The sequence below is a fragment of the Phyllostomus hastatus genome, unplaced genomic scaffold (assembly GCF_019186645.2).
Source record: "Phyllostomus hastatus isolate PE091 unplaced genomic scaffold, TTU_PhHast_1.1 phas_contig_471, whole genome shotgun sequence".
NCBI classification, from domain to species: Eukaryota; Metazoa; Chordata; class Mammalia; order Chiroptera; family Phyllostomidae; genus Phyllostomus; species Phyllostomus hastatus.
The window spans coordinates 39028-58325 of record NW_025333887.1 but is presented as its reverse complement, the minus strand read 5'-3'; the positions used below and the strand labels follow the sequence as shown (position 1 = coordinate 58325).

Genomic DNA, 19298 nt, shown 5'->3' with positions numbered 1-19298 from the left:
GGGACCTGTGGCCCTATTTTAGGACATGATGTGCTGCTTAAGACTAGGACCTAACCTCCCTGAGCCTACACCCAGGGGCACTAATACATGCCCTCCTGGGCTCTGTAAAGGCTCATCGTTATGCTGCACATGCCCTTCATGCTGGGTTTTCTGTATCACTATTTGTGGCAATGTCTCCCATAATACCCTACACCTTGCTTCCAGTTTCACATGGCAGTCCAAGAGCATGATTGCATCTGGCCAAACAAGCAACATCATACCTGGCACTAATGGCCCTGCAACCACCAGCCGTGAACCCAAAAGGTACTGAAGATTTCAGTCCTGGGAGAAGAGTGAGCTTCTCCCTAAGAACTTCCATCTATGAACTTTCACTATCCACTAGGCAATGGGCTGAGCCACTGGGCTTGCACTTTCTCTTTGAGTCCTCAGAGGAGCCTTTCGGGGAGGTGGACACTGTTATGAATCCTCTGCTCCAGATGAGGATACTGGACACAGGAAGGTTCAGGGACTTGCCCAAAGTTCCACAGCTCCTCAGTGTAGGTACTGGGATTCCAGGACAGGCCAGCAGACCACACAGCCCATGCCCTAGAAACATGGCTGAAGGACACTTGAGTTGTGTGGTTAGCAATTGTCACACTCCAGAAACACAGAGGAGAGAGTGCATGGGGGCTTGTGGAGTTTCCGAGGCCAGAAGGACCTGAAGGGAAAGCAGCAGAGCGGGAGGGAGGGAGGGAGGGAGGGAGGGAGTGACAGAAGCAAGCATCATCTTGCCCTCCTTGCAGGTGACTCAGGCCCCAGCTGATCTAGTGATGAAACCACCTTCCACCTCTGTAGAACACACCTGCTCAGAGGAGGAGCCAAGGACACATCTGGGGTCCTTGCTTTCATTGTTTACCAAGAAACACCCCAGGACCAGTGCATTTCCCACCAGAAGATGGGTACTGGGGGTGGGAGTGGGCATTTTGTGGGGTTTGTTGCCAGCCTGTTCACTCACACCTTGGGGTGGCTGTTTGACAGGATCAGTCCCTGTGCCACACAGCTGGGCACACATAGAGAGAGGGGCCAATGCAGGACGAGAGAGGCACCCTGATATAGGTAGTGATGGTAGGCATGAAAAATAGCCCTTGTTGAGTACTCACTAAGCACTGAGCACCACCTTAGGACTTTGTTGTATGGGTGCTGCTGTACCTGTGGAGTCTCATGCCCTATGTTGGAGTGACACAGGCTGAGTACTTTCGTGTGTCAGGGCTGGAGGGTAATCAACTTTGATTATGTGGAACTCAGTCTGGAGGAGTCACAGGGGGTCCCTGGAGGATATGTATTCTGAACTCAGTATTAAAGTCCCAACCAGTTCTAAAGGTGGAGAGAGGACTGGGGAGAGTGTCGCTTATTCCATCAGATAAGAGAGCCAGGGGTACCATGGTGCACACATACCTGCAGTTCTAGGAATGCCAAGGGAGAGAGGGCAATATTGGGGCATGAGACTGGAGAAGCAAACAGGGACCCGTAGAGAGGTTTCTCATAATAGTTAGAGGGCTCTCTTGAAATCTGCTATGGACAGCATTCTGGGGAAAAATACCCAAGTGTGATCTTCATCAGGAGAGATGGCCAGCTCCAGTTGTTGCTAAGGAAACCGCTGCAATTACAAGTCAAGAGTGGCTAGAAAGCAATTTGGAAGGATAGAGAGATTTTGATAGGACAGAAATAATCCTTAGGTGAGTGAAAAATATAATCATAAAGATAGTTTGCTAGGGACACAGGCTAGCTCTCCTGTGCTAGGCAGGCTTTTTGCCCTATGACCTTTGCCTTCTGGTGTCATGTTCATGAAAATGTGAAGTTACATGGCAGATATAATTAAGGATACTAATGAGTTGCCTTTACAATAGGGAGATTATCTTGGATTCTCTGCTGGGTTCTTTACAAGCAGAGTTTTCTCCCCACTGGAGGTACAAGGGGAAGTCAGAGAGATTTGAAGCTTATTTGCAGAGGGATGGGAAATAAATATGAGAAGGAATGTGGGTGGCGGTGGCCCCTAGGAGCAGAGAGTGGCCCCCAGATGACAGCCAACAAGGGATTGGGGACACCAGACTGACAACTACCTGGAACTGGATTCTGCCAACAACCTTAGTGAGTCTGAAAGGATTCTACTCCAAACCTCCAGGGAAAACCCTGGCAAGCCAACACTGATTATAGCCTTGGGAGCTCAGCCGTGCCTGGACTTCTGGTCCAGGGCAACTGTGTGTACTAGCTGAGCATTATTATAAGCTGCTAAATTGATAGCCAGTGTAACACTCTTCCTGTAAATGCAACTTTTTCCCATGGGTGTGGTCAGTGGGTGTAGCTTTCTTCTCACTGCCTAGGCTTCAAGGCACAGTGCGTGCTGGGCTCAGTGTCCCTCAGTCTACTGGCTCCCTTTGGTCAACTGCCAACTGTTTTCCTGCCTCAACTGACTGCCCTGGTTGCAACAATGCAACTCTTTCTTCCTCACTTGTCTTTCTTCACAAGATATCTCATCCTAAATTCACTAATTAAACTCATTTCATTCCTAGCAACATTTCTCATCATCACAAGCTGGATCTTTAAATGTCTGTGATGTCCAAAGTTTTAGAAGATTTTAGAGTTTTGGAAGACTCTGGTTTTCTTCTTCTTTCCCCCCCTCCATACCCCTTCTTCTCCTGGACTTTTGGTGCAAGGGTATTGAAATTGGTTCTAAAACTTGCAAGTCCAGACAATTATCCCCACCTCTATCATCTGAATAGGACTGATTAAAAGAATGTGAACTTGCATGTCTGACCAAGCAAGAAACAACAACAGAAGACCCAGTTCTCCACATAACATTTCCATGCACATGGTGACAAATAGCAACAGTACAACAAATAAATTTAAGGTTTGGGCTTGGAAACTTCCTCAGCTCCTTATTGTCATGGACCAAAATATGAATTGGCTTCCTTGATATGAGCCCCATGATTTTGACTCATACCTCTTTCCCTTATAATTTCTCTAACTTTTATCATTTTCCATTGTTATGAGTTGAACTGTGTCCCTTTAAAAGGATATGTTAGAGTGCTTCAGAATGTGGCCTTATTTGGCAGTCAAGATGGCAGCATAGGTAAACATGACTCGCCTCCTCACACAACCACATCAAAATTACAGCTAAACTATAGAACAACCATCACCCAGAACCATCAGAAACTGAGGTGAGTAGAAGTCTGACAACTGCAGATTAAATAAACCACATCCATCCAGACTGCTAGGAGGGGCAGAGACGCAGACCAGGTTGGTCCCACATCCCTGTATGGTGGATAAAAATTTGGGAGGGATACCTTGGGAGCAAGGAGGTCCACCCCCACACCAGGTCCCTCAGCCCAGGGTTCCAGGGTCAGGAAGATAAGTTCCCACAACTTCTGGCTGCAAATACCAGTGGAGATTGAGTCAGTGGAAGAGACTTCTGGAGCCCTAAGCAGTGCCCCTTAAGTAACCCACATGCAGACTTACTTAGACTCACTCCCTCTGAGCTCTAGCACTGGGGTAGCAGCTTGAAAGGCACCGGTGACATAAAGGGAGGAAATGAAGTGTCTGGCATTAAGGTAAGAGCTGGGGGACAGTTTTCTCCCAGACACAAAGGTCGGCAGAGGTCAATGTCCCTTTCCTGAACCCTCCCTCCACAGAGCCACAGAATCAGCAGGAGGGTGCCATATCTGAGACTCCATAGACCTGGATAACACTGTTTGCCCTGCCCTGCCCTAGAGATTCCCTGAGATTCTGTCCCACTCAACTGTGGGCTCACCCATATGAATGGCTCGTCTTGGCTCATGCTTCACAACTTCCTATATCCTCACAAATAAGTAGCAGCTGGCCCCAGTGAGCCCTCAGCCCCTGCGCCTCTTGCTAAGTGGCCCTAGGCCTGGCACTAGCAGCAGCCAGCCTAGGTTCACAGCTTGGCTTCACCTGGGGATCTCCAAGCTCAGCACAAGTAGCAGCCATCTCTGAGCTATAACACAGGGCAAAACACAGGTGGGGGCTGACCTTGGCCTGCATGACCTTGGAAACCCCAGAGCCTACACACTCAGTGGACAGCTACAGACCACTTCGAAGCACCACCACCCTGCCCCTGCACAGGTGATCCTCCATAGAGGGTGGAGTTTGGTGGTCAGTGGTCACAGCCAGTCCTTGAAGCTGAGTCGCCTGGATAAATAGCTCCCATTGATCTGCCAACAGCAATAAAGGCTCAACTACAATAGGAGGGTATACTCAGCCCACACAAAGGGTGCACTGAGAGTACCCAGCTTGGGTAACTGGGGAGGCTGTGCCACTGGACCCTACAGGACACCTACTACATTAGGCCATGCTACCAAGACAGGGAGTCATAGCAGCTCTACCTAATACATAGAAACAAACACAGAGAGCCTGCCAAAATGAGGAGACAAAGAAACATGGCCCATATGAAAGAACAGATCAAAACCTCAGAAAAAAAACACTAAACAAAATGGAGATAAGCAATCTATCAGATGCAGAGTTCAAACACTGGTTATAAACAGAGTTATAAACACTGGTTATAAGGATGCTTGAGGAATTTAGTGAGGACCTCAACAGCATAAGAAAGATCCAGTCAGAAGCCAAGGATACACTAATTGAAATAAAGAACAGTCTAGAGGGAAATAATGGTAGAGTAGATGAAACAACAATCAAATCAATGATTTAGAATATAAGGAAGCAAATATAAACAATCAGAACAATGAGAAGAAAAACTAATCCTAAACACAAGATAGTGTAAGCAGCCTGTGGGACAACTTCAAATGTCCCAATACTTGCATCATAGGGGTTCCAGAAGGAGAAGAGAAAGAGCAAGAAATTGGAAATCTACTTGGAAAAATAATGTAGGAAAATGTCCCTAATTTGGTGGAGAAAATAGACATGCAAGTCCAGAAAGCACGGAGAGTCTCAAAGAAGAAGGAGGCAAAGAGGCCCACTCCAAGACACATTATAATTAAAATGCCAAAGGTTAAAGATAAAGAGAGAATCTTAAAAGCAGCAAGAGAAATGCAGATGATTACCTACAAAGAAGTTCCCATAAGACCATCAGCTGATTTCTCAAAGAAACTCTGTAGGTTAGAAGAGATTGGCAAGAAATATTCAAAGTCATGAAAAGCAGGGACCTACAGCCAAGATTGCTCTACCCAGCAAAGTTATCATTTAGAATTGAAGGGCAGATAAAGAGCTTCCCAGACAAGAAAAAAACTAAAGGAGTTCATCATCACTGAACCATTATTATATGAAATGTTAAAGGGACTTCTTTAAGAAAAAGAAGATCCAAACTAGGAACAATAAAATGGCAAAAAATACGTATCTATCAACAATTGAATATAAAAAACAAACTAAGCAAACAAGAAGAATGTCGACAGAATCATAAATATGGAAAACATTTTGATGGTTCCCAGATGGGAGGGGGTGTGAGGAAATGGATGAGGAAGTGAGGAGATTAAGAAGTACAAATAGGTAGTTACAGAACAGCCATGGGGATGTAAAGTATAGTGTAGAAAATGGAATAGTTATATGCATGACTCATGGACATGAACAATGGTGGGGGGATTGTCTGAGGGAGTGGAGGGGGGTGGATCCAGGGAGGCAAAGGGGAGAAATTGGGACAACTGTAATAGCATAATCAATAAAATATAATAAAAAAAGAATGTGGCCCTATTTGGAGACCAGATCTTCACAGAGATAGTTGAGTTGTCATGAGGTCATTAGGGTGACCCCTAATTCAATAGGTTGGGTGGAAATTTGGAAATACCCACATGCATACGCAGGGAAAACACTTTGTGAAGATTGGAGTGCTGCTACCACAAGGCAAGGAAGTACCAGAAGCGAGGAGAGAGGCCTGGAGCAGATCTTCCCTTAACTCCCTCAGAGAAAGCATGGCCTTGCTAACACCTTGATCTCAGAATTCTGGCCTGCAGACTGTGAGACAATATTGTTTGAACCACTCAGTTTGTGGTACATTGTTGCAGCAGCCCTAGCAAACTAATACAACTCATTTGTTCATTGCAGGCAATTTTCAAGCTGAAGCCATAATTCCTTATGTGTACTGTCATTTCTCACTTAATGACAGGAACACATTCTGAGACATTAGTAGTTAGGTGATTTTGTCATTGTGCAAACATCAGAGTGCACTTACACAAACCTAGATGGTATAGTCTACTACACACCTAGACTGTACCATATAGCCTATTGTTCCAGGCTACAAACTTGTACAGCACATTAGCATACAAATACAAAACAATGTAAGATTAAATCAAGAACAAGAGAATGATGCACTAGTGAAAACTATGCAATCAAGGGATGTGGTAAACACCAGATGTATGACGCTGCTGCTGGTGTAAGAAGGCATACTATTTTACAGTAAAACTGTTTCATGACAAAGAGTATACTCTAAAATAACAATAAAAAGTTTAGTATAGTAAATATACAACCAAGTAACATGGTTGTTTATTATCATTATCAAGTATTATGCCATATATATGATTGTATCTGCTATAGTTTTACACAACTGTTAGCACAGTAGGTTTGTCTACACCAGCATCACCAGAAACATGTGAGTAATGCATTTTACTATGATATTATGACATCTATGATATCACTAGGTGATGAGAAATTTTCAGCTCCCTTATAACCGTATGGGAACACTGTGAAATATGTACTCTGTTGTTGACCAAACACTTTTTTTGCAGTTCATGACTTTATCCCATTTATATACCCTTTCCATATAAAAACAAAGAAAGAGAATTTTAAAAATTAAGGCATAGAAATTGTGCAAATATCTGGTGTTTTGCATGGATTACAAAAATCTTAAGTGATAAATTTGCATTCTATGGTATCTATACAATCATCAAGAGGGAAAAAAACCCCATAAAGTCATCTCTAAAAGAGGAAGGAGCCCCTCATAACCTAATAGAACATAAAAGATCTTTACTTCCTTCCACTGTGGAGCATCGAATTAGGCAGGTCTTTAAACTTTTTGGTCTCAGGATCCCTTTGCACTCTTAAAATCTGTTGAGGACCCCAAAGATCTCTTGTTTATATGGGTTATACATATCAATATTTGCTGTATTAAAATTTTAAAATATTCATTCATTTAAAGATGACAGTAATAAAACAATGAAATTAAAATTATAATCTGCTCCAGGCCTCCCTTCTAGCCTCTGGTACTTCCTTGCCTTGTGGCAGCAGCAGTCTCATCTTCATAGAGGGTTTTCACTGTGTGCACATGTGGGTATTTCCAAATTTCCACCCGACCTATTGAATTAGGGGTCACCCCAATGACATCATGACAACCCAATTATCTCTGTGAAGATCCTGTCTCCAAATACAGCCACATTCTGAAGCACTGGGTATTAGGACTCTAACACATCCTTTTGAAGGGACACAATTCAACTCATAGCAATGGAAAATGATACAAGTTAGAGAAATTACAAGGGAAAGAGGTATGAGGTAATTATACAGGAAAAAGGTTAAACTCATGGAGCTCATATCAAGGAAGCCAATTCCATATTTTGGTCCACGGCAAGAAGGAGCTGAGGAGGTTTGCAGGCCCAAACCTTAAATTTATTTGTTGTATTGTTGCTATTTGTCACCATGTGTATGGAAATGTCACTTGGAGAACTGGGTCTTTGGTTGTTAACTTTTATTAGTGTTAACATGAATAACATTTTATGAAAAAATCTATACTTTAAAAAATAGATAAAATTTAGTGGGAAAAGTGGCATCATTTTACAGTTTTGCAACTCTTTTTGATGTCTGGCTTAAAAGGAGACAGCTTAAGTAATCACATCTGTTTGTGACTTCAGTCTGCCACGATATCACACTTGGGTAAGCTCTGAAAGACGCCACTTGGCCCCTTGGAATGAGAGTGTAAAAGACAAAAACATCTTAGTATCATTGGGAAAAGAAATTTTATCTTGTGGACCCCTGCTTCAAAGGGTCTCAAGGACTCCCTCAGGGTTTGCCAGCATTTGCTTTTAGAACTACAGTGTTATTCTGTACTTCTTGGGTCCTGGGATATATTATTTGTTGCACTGACCCTGGCCACTCAGCATTAAGCATACATTTTATGTTTGTGGATGCTCATTGCTCCACCATCATCCTGTCCTGTGCTGTTACTGCATGAAAAGCAATCTGGAGCAGCATGGGTGAGCCAAAAGATAAGAATGAAACAGTGCTTAGACCAGGGCTATGAAGGGGCCTGAAACTTGGGCAGGATGGAGTCATGCATCTGTCAACAAGCATTTCTTTGAGCCTGTATTTGCTGCTGAGCATAACAAGATAAATAGGACAAGGTCATTTCCCTTGAAAAAGTAAAAGTGCAGCACATGAGACAGATAAAGATGAAAGTAAGTATGCACAAAACCACAAGATCATTGTTACATGGAGTAGTAACAGGACAGGCAGATTGTTGCAGGGGAGGATGGACCAGAGAACACCATCTTGTAGGGTGGGTCTGGAGGATTTTCCTAGGATAACTTGGCAAGAGGACATTCTAGATAGAGCAAAAGACATGCCAAAAGTATGCAGGCAGGATCGTATCTCTAGTATTGAGGGCACTGCCAGTGCAGTGTTGAACTGAGTTGAGATGGAGGCCTGGGAACCACAACATCAGCACTCCCTGGGAACTTCTGAAACACAAATTCCCAGGACTCACACCACTCCAGACATTTTGGGAGTGGAGCCCAGCACTGAGTTTTAACAAGCTGTCCAAGTAGTTCTAACAAAGAAAGTTCTAGAACCTTTGCAGCCCAACATTGGGTTAAGAGTGCAAGGTTTGCATGACTAGATTCTAAGCCCAGTTATAATGCTTAGCGGCCTTGTTATCCCAAGCAATATGCATCCTTTTTGAAGCTGAGTTTCGACAACTATGAAATGATCATAATAAAAATATCTCCCTGATAGGTGTGCAGGATGGGACTGTGTATATACAGTGCTCAGGTGGGTCTCAGATGCAGTCCTCAGCAGATGCTGTTGGCTGCTTCCAGGAGTACTGTCAGTGTGGAAGCTGACAGACTGAGGAGCTCATTCTTGCCCATGCTTGGTCATATGACTGCCCTTGATATGAAATTGGGCACACTTAAGCATGCCCATTTGCTCAGTTGACTTGATTGTTGGTGATACCCATTTCACCCCAATAAACAGCACTGCCTTTCCCTCTTGGGTCCACAGTTTCTTCATCTGTACAATGGAGATCATGAAATGCAGTCTCTGTGTGGAGCAAAGAAGTGAGATTTCATCCTTTACTGCTGGGACTATCCTTCCCCAGCATCACCTCCCAGCAGGAGTGCTTTTGTGGGCAGGGTAGTGTGTCCACCTCTCCTTCATACCCCGCACCAACCCAGTACCACATGGCACTATTGTAGGAAGAAGCCCTGCAGTTTTTCCAGAGGGGCTGCTGAAGCCCTGTCCCTCTGCTGCCCCTGCCTAGCCTTGGACTGCTGCCTCAACCCAGGTTTCTGTGGCCCCAGCAGTTTATGTGAGTGTGGGTCATGACCTATGATGACCTATGAAGACCTAAAGGGGCTGGATAGCCTGTTACCACTTGGGTGAAAAGGTGGAGTCTGGAGGCTTTTGGAAGTGAGACGTTGGGGGTTTTGGAAGCCTGGTGAGTTCCTTTTGCCTTCCCAGCACCAAGGCTCTGATGCAGGACAGGGCTGGATTTCCATGGAGCAGGGCTTCTACCTAGATCCCCAAATCAGACTCACAGGGATGGGGCCTTGGATTCTCAATTTTAGTCACAAAGGTGGGATAATGCTGAAAAACATAGTTGAAATCCCCCTCAGGTCAGCACTGACAGATTTCCCCAGCAAGCTGCCATCCCAAGGTCATGGGACAGCATACACAAGGTTAAGGCCTTGGAAAATGGCCTTTGAAAGCTCCAAGCAGCTTTGTAACTGACTCCAAACTTCTAATTTTAGAGCACAATTTTTCTGTTGGATCAGAGTTAAATCTTTTGGAACTAGAAATCTGTAAGTGATCTGTTCAGTAGACAGGTAACCAAAAGCCATTCTTGGTAACCAGGTGTGCAGAACCCCTGGTATGGATGTGTGTGGTTTAGCACTGGAATTAAATGACTTGTGTCAAGAATAAACAGGTAAATATGTAATCATGTGTGCTAAGGAGAAATAGGGATGAGTCATTTGATGATAGATTCATTGCTACTGAGTATGTGAGGTGACGTAGCTGGATAAGGGCAGGTGCAGGTGACATGGGCCAAAAGGAGGCTGAACTCCATGAACAAAACCACACAGTAATTACAATAACAGAGTGGACACTGAGTGATTGTGAGGCAACAAGCAACATGTGAAATATTCTGTGTAGGGTATTTGGTCAACACCTCACAAGAACCAGTGTGACCATTTTCAGATGAAGAAATGGAGACAAACAGTTGGGGTGATTTCCCAAGGTCATACAGCTGGTCTTTGGTAGGGCCAGGAATTCAACTCATGTCTTCTCCCTCCCTACCTGTGCGATGCCACCATCATTTTCCTTTGTAACTTCTTGAGGTTATTTGCACTGGAGTTATTTTATTATAGAATATATATGATTAACAAGTTCAACTTACTGAGTGTATATTCTGGTGCTCAGCAACATGGGAAAATATTGCTAGCTTACTCTTATTTATCAGCAAGAATTTATTATTGAGCTCCTACTATGTGCCAGGCAGTGTTGGACACTGCAGTGAGCCCAAATCCACACAGCCTCTTGCCTCTCTCAGTCTGCAGGCTAATACTTCCAAAATGTGATTTACTATTACAGCCCTAAAATGGAGAGGCTCTCAGGGCAATGGAAGTGCATGAAGGGGAACTGGTCTGATGCAGGTAGTCCAGAAGGCTCCCCCAGGGGATATTTGTCCACATATAAAAGCAGTGTGTACACTGAAAGTGAGGAACCAACTTTTCATCTGTTCAGGGCTGGTAGAAACTGTGCATTCCAGAGGCCCTCTCAGTGTCCCAGGCAGACTCAACCGACACCCTCCCAAATATGTGCATACTTAGCTATTTGTATATCATATATATGTTTCCACTATAATGTAGTACATCCTACACTATAAAATATCCACAAAATGGACACTTAAAATGTTGTAAGAACAATAGAAATATACTATTTCCCCTTCTTCTGCCCCCACCAACCCAGGGCCCACCACCAGGTTCGCAGACCACTGGCATTGAAGATTGGGTATAGACCGATTGAGTAGCATTTGGAACTGGGAAGCATGGTGAGAAAATCAGGACAAGGAAGGAAGCCTGGGGTGTAGAGAAGGCTCCTCTCTGGCTAGTACCTCATTCATTCATTCATTCATTCTCATCTTAGCCTTGCATGTGGGTCTATAGTACCAACTCCAGAGGTTTCCTCCTACCCTCTAGGCCATTGTTAACAACGACTTGGATTGATCCTCTCGTCACTGGCTTTCTTTCTTTGGCTACACATTATTTCTGAGCATTTATTTGGTGCATCTTCCCTCCTTGGCCTGGGTAACTTCTACTTATTATGTCCATTGCAGTTTAAAGAGTCCTACTGGAGGCCTTCCTTATCTGCTAAGTAAGGGGTGGTACCCTTGTTGTCTGCTATACTCCCCTGGCTTCCCCTACCTCAGATTTTAGCAGCATACATCCTGAGATTTCCAAGTGCTTATTTCAGCATTTCCTCCACTGGGCGGGCACTGGTTTGCATGTGCTGTGCTAGGGGTGTGCTGAAACACACGCTCCCAATCTAGTCATTGGTGTGGTGTAGGTGCTCTGAAAGTGCTTGTTGAATTAATAAATGTGTCTGTGTGCCAAAATTAAATAGGCTTTACACTACAGAAACACCAGAACTCAACTTGGTGTTTGACTGGAATAACTCAGTTTATATCCCCACTTCTTCAGAGGCTAGAAAAAAAATACCAATGCTCCTACTGATCTGAACTCCACTCTTCTGCAATCCAAAAAACAAAAATGTTTTTGCCCTCCCTGTGTGTGCATATATTTTTACTTAGCACAGAGCACTGCTTAGTGGATGGGGTTTTGTTAATGCTCTGGCCATTTAAGAAGAGGAAGGAATACATGAAGGCACACCCAAGTGAGCAAGGAGCAGGAGCAGGGACACTGGGGTGGGGGAAGTTGATAGTGAGGTGGGGTTGCTAAAGGAGCTAGTACCTGGAGGTTCCCAGTCCATGCACTGCAGCTGGACAGTGGTTGGCCACAATAGACTAGGCTGCCTGGGCTAAGAATTTCTGGGTGCACTAGAAAAAGAGACTTTTTGTTCAGTAATTGCCAAGAACTATATTTGCTTAATTGACTCCTAGCAGGTCAGTGATGTGACTGTTTATAAAACAGCAGTAACTGAACTATTTCTTCAGGCTTCTTCTCCTTGTTCTGGACCTTCTTTCAGTAGTTTAAGGATTCTGTTGTGTGGCTGGAGGCTTAGCTGGTACTTCAGCCAAAGAGCACTGCTAGATATTGAGAGCCTTGCGTCCTAGATGGCTGCTAATTAAAAATGTTGGCACAAGGTCGTTCTAACTGGCTGTCTGAAGCTTCAAAGCTTCTCAGATCCCTATGGTTGAAATTGCTCATTTTTACTTGTAACATGGAGTGTTAGTGTGCTGAGATTAAAATGCTTAGCTAGCTTTTCTTTTCCTTTTTAAAACGTTTTTGATGGTGGTAAAATTTACATAAAATTTACCACCTTAACCATTTCAAGTGAATAGCTCAGTAGTGTTAAGTACATTTACATTGTTGTATAACCAAACTCCAGAGTTTTTTCATCTTGACGACTGAAACTCTGTCCCCATTAAACACTAACTCCTCATCCCCCCACCTCTAGTGTCTACTATTCTACTTTCTGCCTCTATGAATTTCACTACTCCAAGAGACCTCATAGAAGTGAAATCACATACTATTTGTCCTTTTGTATCTGACTTGTTTCACTTAGCAAAATGTCCTCAAAGTTCATCCATGTTGTAGCATGTGTTAGAACTTCCTTTTTAAGGCTGAATAATATTCCACTGTATGGATAGATCACTTTTTTTTTCATGCATTCTTCTGCTGATGGATACTTGGTTTTCTCATTCCTTTTGTCTACTGTGAACACTGCTGCTATGAACATGGGTGTGCAAATCTCTTAGAGATGCTGCTTCTATTCTCTTGGGCAGATGTGGGTTTGCTGGATCCTATGGACCCCTTCAGTTGTCTGAAGCTAATGTTCTAACAGATTTGTAAGAAAAGAGTCACGGCAACACCATTCTCCAGGATTTCACATGTTGGTGAGAGTATGCTGCACTTACACTCAAAGTAAGCCTGTGTAGATAGAAAATCCTGGGCTCAGATGATTTTTCCTTCATGGTTATCTGAAATTTCCTTCTGGCAGAAAGCATTGCTGTTGAAAATTTTGAGGAGATCCTCTTTATCTCTCTATTTTACACTTACTATTTTTCCTATATATCCAAAGAAATTTTCTTTCTTTAATCAATCCAATTTACTAGAATATGTTTTGTTTTTCCTTGCTTTAGGGTGATTTTTCCAGGTACATGGTATACTCCTTCAATTTGTAGTTTTGACTCTTCTTTTTTGTCATAAAACCTTTCTTGAGTTGTATACTTTAGTGTTTATTCTTCCCTTTGCTTTGGTTTTTAATCTTTGAGGACCCCTTTGATATGTATTAGATTTTTTTTGGCCTGTCTTTTGTATTAGTCATTTTCTCTCCAATCCTTTTCATCTCTTTACTAATCTTAATTACTTACAAATTTCCTTATTTTTTCTTCTTCTATTTCTCTTAAGGCATTATATGCTGTATTTATTTACTCTTGGTCTCCTTTTAAATTAGTCTTAACTTCAGAAATTAAAAAAAGACTTTCAAATCTTTTATATTTATTTCATGAGTCTATCATCTCAGTTTTGAGTTTTTCTATTTCTGATTTATGTTGTTCTTTCATGTCTTCAATAATTTTCTTAATGCGTTTAGCATGCTTTACAAATAAAGGATGGTAGTGCTATATGCTTTGTACACATTTCTTTCTGGGATGCTTTCAGTGTCTAGAGGGGCATTATTCTGCTTTGCATTCTCTCTTTTATTTTAATAACTTGTATGAGATTTGCCTTTGATCTTTTATTGCTAATTTTCATGCAAAATTTGTTTTCCTCCACTTGTAGAAGGGAGGTAAATAATAGATTTTCGAATTTTACACATGAAGAGCGCCCTCTTCTGTTGATTTTGAGAACTGTTAAGATGTCAGTCACTTCCCATCATTTCATTTTGTTTTCTTCCCTCACTTATACTTGAAACTTCTCTTTTCTTTGCCCCTATTCTTTCTATCATGCTTTATCTGTATTCTATTTCCAGCAGTTTTTCCTCAGTGGAAGTCTTTCCGGGAAGGAAGTTCTAAGAGTTACTTGGGCCCAGTGTGTCCCAGATCCTTTAGACGGCAGTTATGGCAGGCCCACCCTTGCTTCTGCCATCTGGAAGACTGTGGGCTCCTGAATATAGGCCATTTGCCCCTCCCTCTCTATGTGCCCAGCTGCTGATACAAGGACTGGTCCTGTGGAACAGAACAGCTACCTGAGGTGTGACTGAGTAAGTCATCAACAAACCCCACAGAATGTCCCAGCCCCACTCCAGGACCCATCTCGTGCAAGGGAATGCCCTGGTCCTGGAGCCCTTGCTGGCAAACAATGAAAGCAAGGACCCCCGATGTGTCCTTGGCTCCTCCTCTGAGCAGGCATGTCCTACAGAGGTGGAAGACAGTTTCATCACTAGGTCTGCTGGGGCCCCGAGTCACCTGCAGGAAGGGCAGGATGATGCTTGCTGGCCTCTCAGTTGCTCTCTCCCTCTTGCTTGCTCTCCCTTCAGGTCCTTCTTACCTTGGCAACTACACTGCCCCTAGGCATCCCCCCTCTTTGGGGGCACCTAGAGACCTGTATCAGCAGGCACTTTCCCACAGTCAGAATCCAGGGCCCTGAGATCTGGGGGCTTTCCCTCCACCCCCCAGGTACCAGGGGTTGGTCCTTGCCCCTACCCAGTGTGGCTTGGTTCTTGCCCCACCTGATCCCACTCTTGTCCCTTGCAGAACCTCCCAGAGGCCATTTGAGCCACTCTACCCATGCTTCTGCTAAGCCAGGGGATTTGGCTGGCGGAGTTGTGGGCGGAGAGGGAGGGGGAGGCATGTGTATCTCTTGTCCCTCTCAGGGGCCCTTCCCCATATGGCTAGGTTGCTTCTGCAGCCACTCCCCTGAAGCCTTCTGTCCTAGCACGGCCTCTATCTGGGAAGACCAGGACCCAACCTTGGAACTAGAACTTCCAACCTGGGCAGTCTCCTTGTCAGTCAGACCCAGGGGATGCGGGAACACTAAAGAATGCATGCGTGCTCCAGCCCACTGCCACCAGGGAAAGGGTCTGCTGGGGGCACGGGGCAACTGGCCGGCCTGCCCTTCCTTCAGCACCATCTCGACCCCAGGGCAGCCCTCCATCCTGGGTGGCTCACAGTGATTCTGCGTGTGTCTCCTGGGCGTGGTCCCCACTCCTCATGTGTGACCTTTCTGGCGTCTTGCTTGGATGTCTGGGTTTGACAAGGGGTCCAGGCAGATCTTCCATCGCTGCTGTGCCCTGGGTATTTCTGTTCTGCTCTCAACCCTGCAGCAGCCATGGCTTCTCCGCCTAGTGGCTGCTGCCCCCTTTCATGTGCAGCATTGCCTTAGTCCAGAGACTCATGAAGAACCTCCATACAGACTTCAGGGTTCCCTGGTCCTGCAGAGCCCCTTTCTCACATGCCTGCCCTGCACATTCCAGGCCCTTCTCAGAGAGAGGGTCACAGCAATGTCAGGGCCCACCTGGGTGCTGGTGCAATCCAGGCTGCTGACTCCAATGGGGAAAACAGTCACTTCAGCTCCTTGGTCCCACATTATAGCAGTGGGCGAAGGGAGGGCCCGCCATTCTGCAAGAGTTGGAAGCCAAAGTCCAGCTCTCCTCTTTTGAGCCACCGCCACCTGGCATCTTCTCTCCATGGTAGACATCCCATCCTCCCCTGGCTTTGTTTTGTGACTCTAGTTGGTGCCCCTTTTGCATTCTGGTCACTTTCTTCTAGGAAATGGTTCTTGTCCTGATTCCTGCTTAAAAGTACATGAGGCAAGATGTGACACTTTGGGTCTGGTTCAACCAGAGTCAAAGAGGGTGGAACAATGCTCCTCTTCCCTGCTTATGGCCTGTACTCCCAAGGGTTAGCAGGTTCCTAATGCCCAGGTGAGGGTTCAGCGGGTTCTGAGTATTTGATACTCTCATGCTCATCACCTTACCAGGTCTTGGGGTTCCACTATTTCTTTGTGAGATCCACACATGGGTTTGGAGACATATAGATGCTGTGCATGCTTTCTCTATGTGACCAGGTCCTCTCCCCTCACCCCAAGCCGACAGACACCCCTGATTTCACAAGTGTGGGGAAACCCGGGATTCTGACGTCAAAAACAGGCCATAAGTCCATGACTCTGATAAATATTTCTCACTAAGAAGAAAAAGTAGTACACTCCAATCACCTTAGAAATTAGACTGTCACCTGGAGTGCAAGGTTGTGATCTCCTTTGTGTGGCACCTGAAATGTATCCTAAACCACACCAACTTGCTCTACTGGCTCACAACACTGTGAACTGGGAGTGAGTGAGTGAGTGAGTGAATGTGTGAAGTGCAGAAAAAGAGATTAGCATGTAGAGATAGATATGGCTCCTTGAGAAAGCTGAAGTTCAGTGATACATTTGACTGAGAGAGAGATGATGTTTTAGCAGAACTAAAATGTGTTGTTCCAGGGTACAAGGTGCACATAGAACATAGAAGGGGTGTGTTTCCAAGTACTTCCCATGACTGTGAGGGTGTCATGCGGATTGGCCCAGGCAGCATGCCCCATCAGTCTTGGTGTTTCTTAGGCAGAGTCCAGAAGCATTCTGTTGGGCCTGAAGCTTCTGCAATCTGGAAGGCCCGCTTCTAAAGTTATAAAAACGAGCATGAAAGGGAATATTTATTTAGAATGAGGAGAAAATTCATAATGACCTTTAAAAGGTGACAGCCGAAACACCAAAATTCCAAAATGTATTCACATTACATATACATACATATGTGTGTGTTTTAGATATTCCAACTATGCAGTTATACATTCTGGAGCAGGGTGAAGTGGAAGCTCTCGGTGAAAGATACAGTGGTTTTGTGGTGAGTCAGGACAGCTCACTTTTGTGAATTTTACCCTCTGAAAAGATTAGGTCACCATGCAAACACATAACATGGATCCATGAATGACACTTGACATCCCCTAAGGATAAAAATGCATTGAAGTCCATGTTAAAGTTTTACTGTAGTTTTTTCACAATAGATTTTTAGAAGTTAAACAGATTTTCTAATTTTTTTTTTCAAAAAAAAAAAAAATCTGCTGCTTTCACCAGGCTCCCAGCTTAGGGTGCCATCCTTACCATGGCAGGACACCTGGCTTCTGACTTTGCCTTCTCGCCCCCACCAGGTGGTGGAGGTGATGGGCCAGGAGGGCCGGAACCAGGCTCAGTTGACCCTCAGACCTGGATGAGCTTCCAAGGACCTCCTGGTGGGTTGAGAATGGGGCTGGGACCTTGGCCCTGGGGCGGAGATGTTGGGAGGGGTTCCCCATGCCCCCCACTGAATGAGTTCTGTGGGGGGATGGCCTGCTGTGGTCCGCAGGCTGAAGTGGGGCTGGCACCCCAAGGCAGCCTGTGGAACCCCCAGCCCGAGGTCAAGGCAGGAGCCGGGGTGGTGAGCAACTCTGAGGGGGCCTCTCCCAAGGCCTGCGCTGCCCGACCTGGGACAAGGAGAAGCTGGAGAGCCAACCCCCAGGGCAGAGGTGAGTGAGGACATGAGAGCTCTGCAGAAAGACCTCGAGCAATTGGCCAAGCTCCTGACGCACAGGAGGATCACCCTGGGAGATACCCAGGCCGATGAGGGCCTCCCTGTGGGTGTTCTCTTTGGGAAGGTGTCCAGCCAAACAACCATCTGCTGCTTTGAGGCTCTGCAGCTCAGTGTGAAGAACACGTGTAAGCTGCAGCCCCTGCTGCAGAAGTGAGCGGAGGGAGCTGACAACAATGAGGATCTGCAGGAGATATGCAATGCAGAGGCTCTTGTGCAGGCTCGGAAGAGAAAGCGAAGGAGTATCAAGAACCGAGTGAGGGGCAATGTGGAGAATATGTTCCTGCAGTGCCCAAAGCTCACCCTGCAGCAGATCAGCCACATCGCCCAGCAGCTCGGGCTGGAGAAGGACATGGTCCGAGTGTGGTTCTGCAACCATCGCCAGAAGGGCAAATGATCAAGCAGTGACTATTCTCAATTGGCAGATTTGGAGGCTTCCAGGCTTCCTCTCTCAGGGGGACCAGTCTCCTCTCCTCTGGCCCCAGGGCCCCATTTTGGTACCCCAGGCTATGTGGGCCCTCACTTCACTAGGCTGTACTCTTCAGTCCCTTTCCCTGAGGGTGAAGCCTTTCCCTCTGTGTCTGTCACCGCTCTGGGCTCTCCCATGCATTCAAACTGAGGTGCCTGCCTTCCCAGGATGGGGGAGAGCACGGGAAAGAACCCTGAGAGTTCTTCCAGGCCCTTGGGATTCAGCTCTTCCTTCCCAAGGGAGCTGGGAACACAGAGGGTGTGGGGGCAGGGCATTTGGGGACCTGGTTGGAGGGAAGGTGAAGTTCAGTGATGCTCTTGACTTTAATCCCCACATCACTTATCAATGTGATCTTAAAGGAAGAAGCCTGGGACACAGTAGCAAAATAAAAAATGTCGTTCCAAGTGCAGATGACAGTGCTTGGACTACAGAATTGACCTTTTATTTACATATGTTTCATCGTATCCCAACAACGGGTACATTTAGCCAAACAGAGACTTTTCTGAAACGCTGTTCCCAGTTCCCAGATTCGTGCCCACTTAGTCCCCGAGCAGCCCGGAGCAACGTCTCGCTCTGCATTTTACCCCATTGGAACCTGTCAGAGCCAGTTGATGAATGAGTCAAATGATAAAGCTTGCTTGGTTTGAGACAAATGACTGCTTTTCAGGGGACACAGTTCTAGAACAAAGTGCTCGATTTCCTCTAATTTATGCTAACAAGCTGGGCTCCTTGCAGGCAGCCTGGACTCCTAGGTCTAGAGCAGCAGGGTTGTGTATACGATGACTCCAGTTGTCTTCCACGTGGGGAGAGACAGCTGGGTGTAGAGGATTCAGTTGCTGCTAGTGGGGAAGCAGCCGGCCAGCCTGTCTGTTTTAGGAAACCGTTTGGTCGTTGAAGAGGT

General features: G+C 45.4%; 1 pseudogene; it reads left to right on the top strand.

Annotated features, from left to right (window-relative positions):
• The first annotated feature begins 17466 nt into the window (after positions 1 to 17466).
• On the top strand, positions 17467 to 18547 carry LOC123823118 (annotated as a pseudogene).
• The last annotated feature ends 751 nt before the right edge of the window (positions 18548 to 19298 follow it).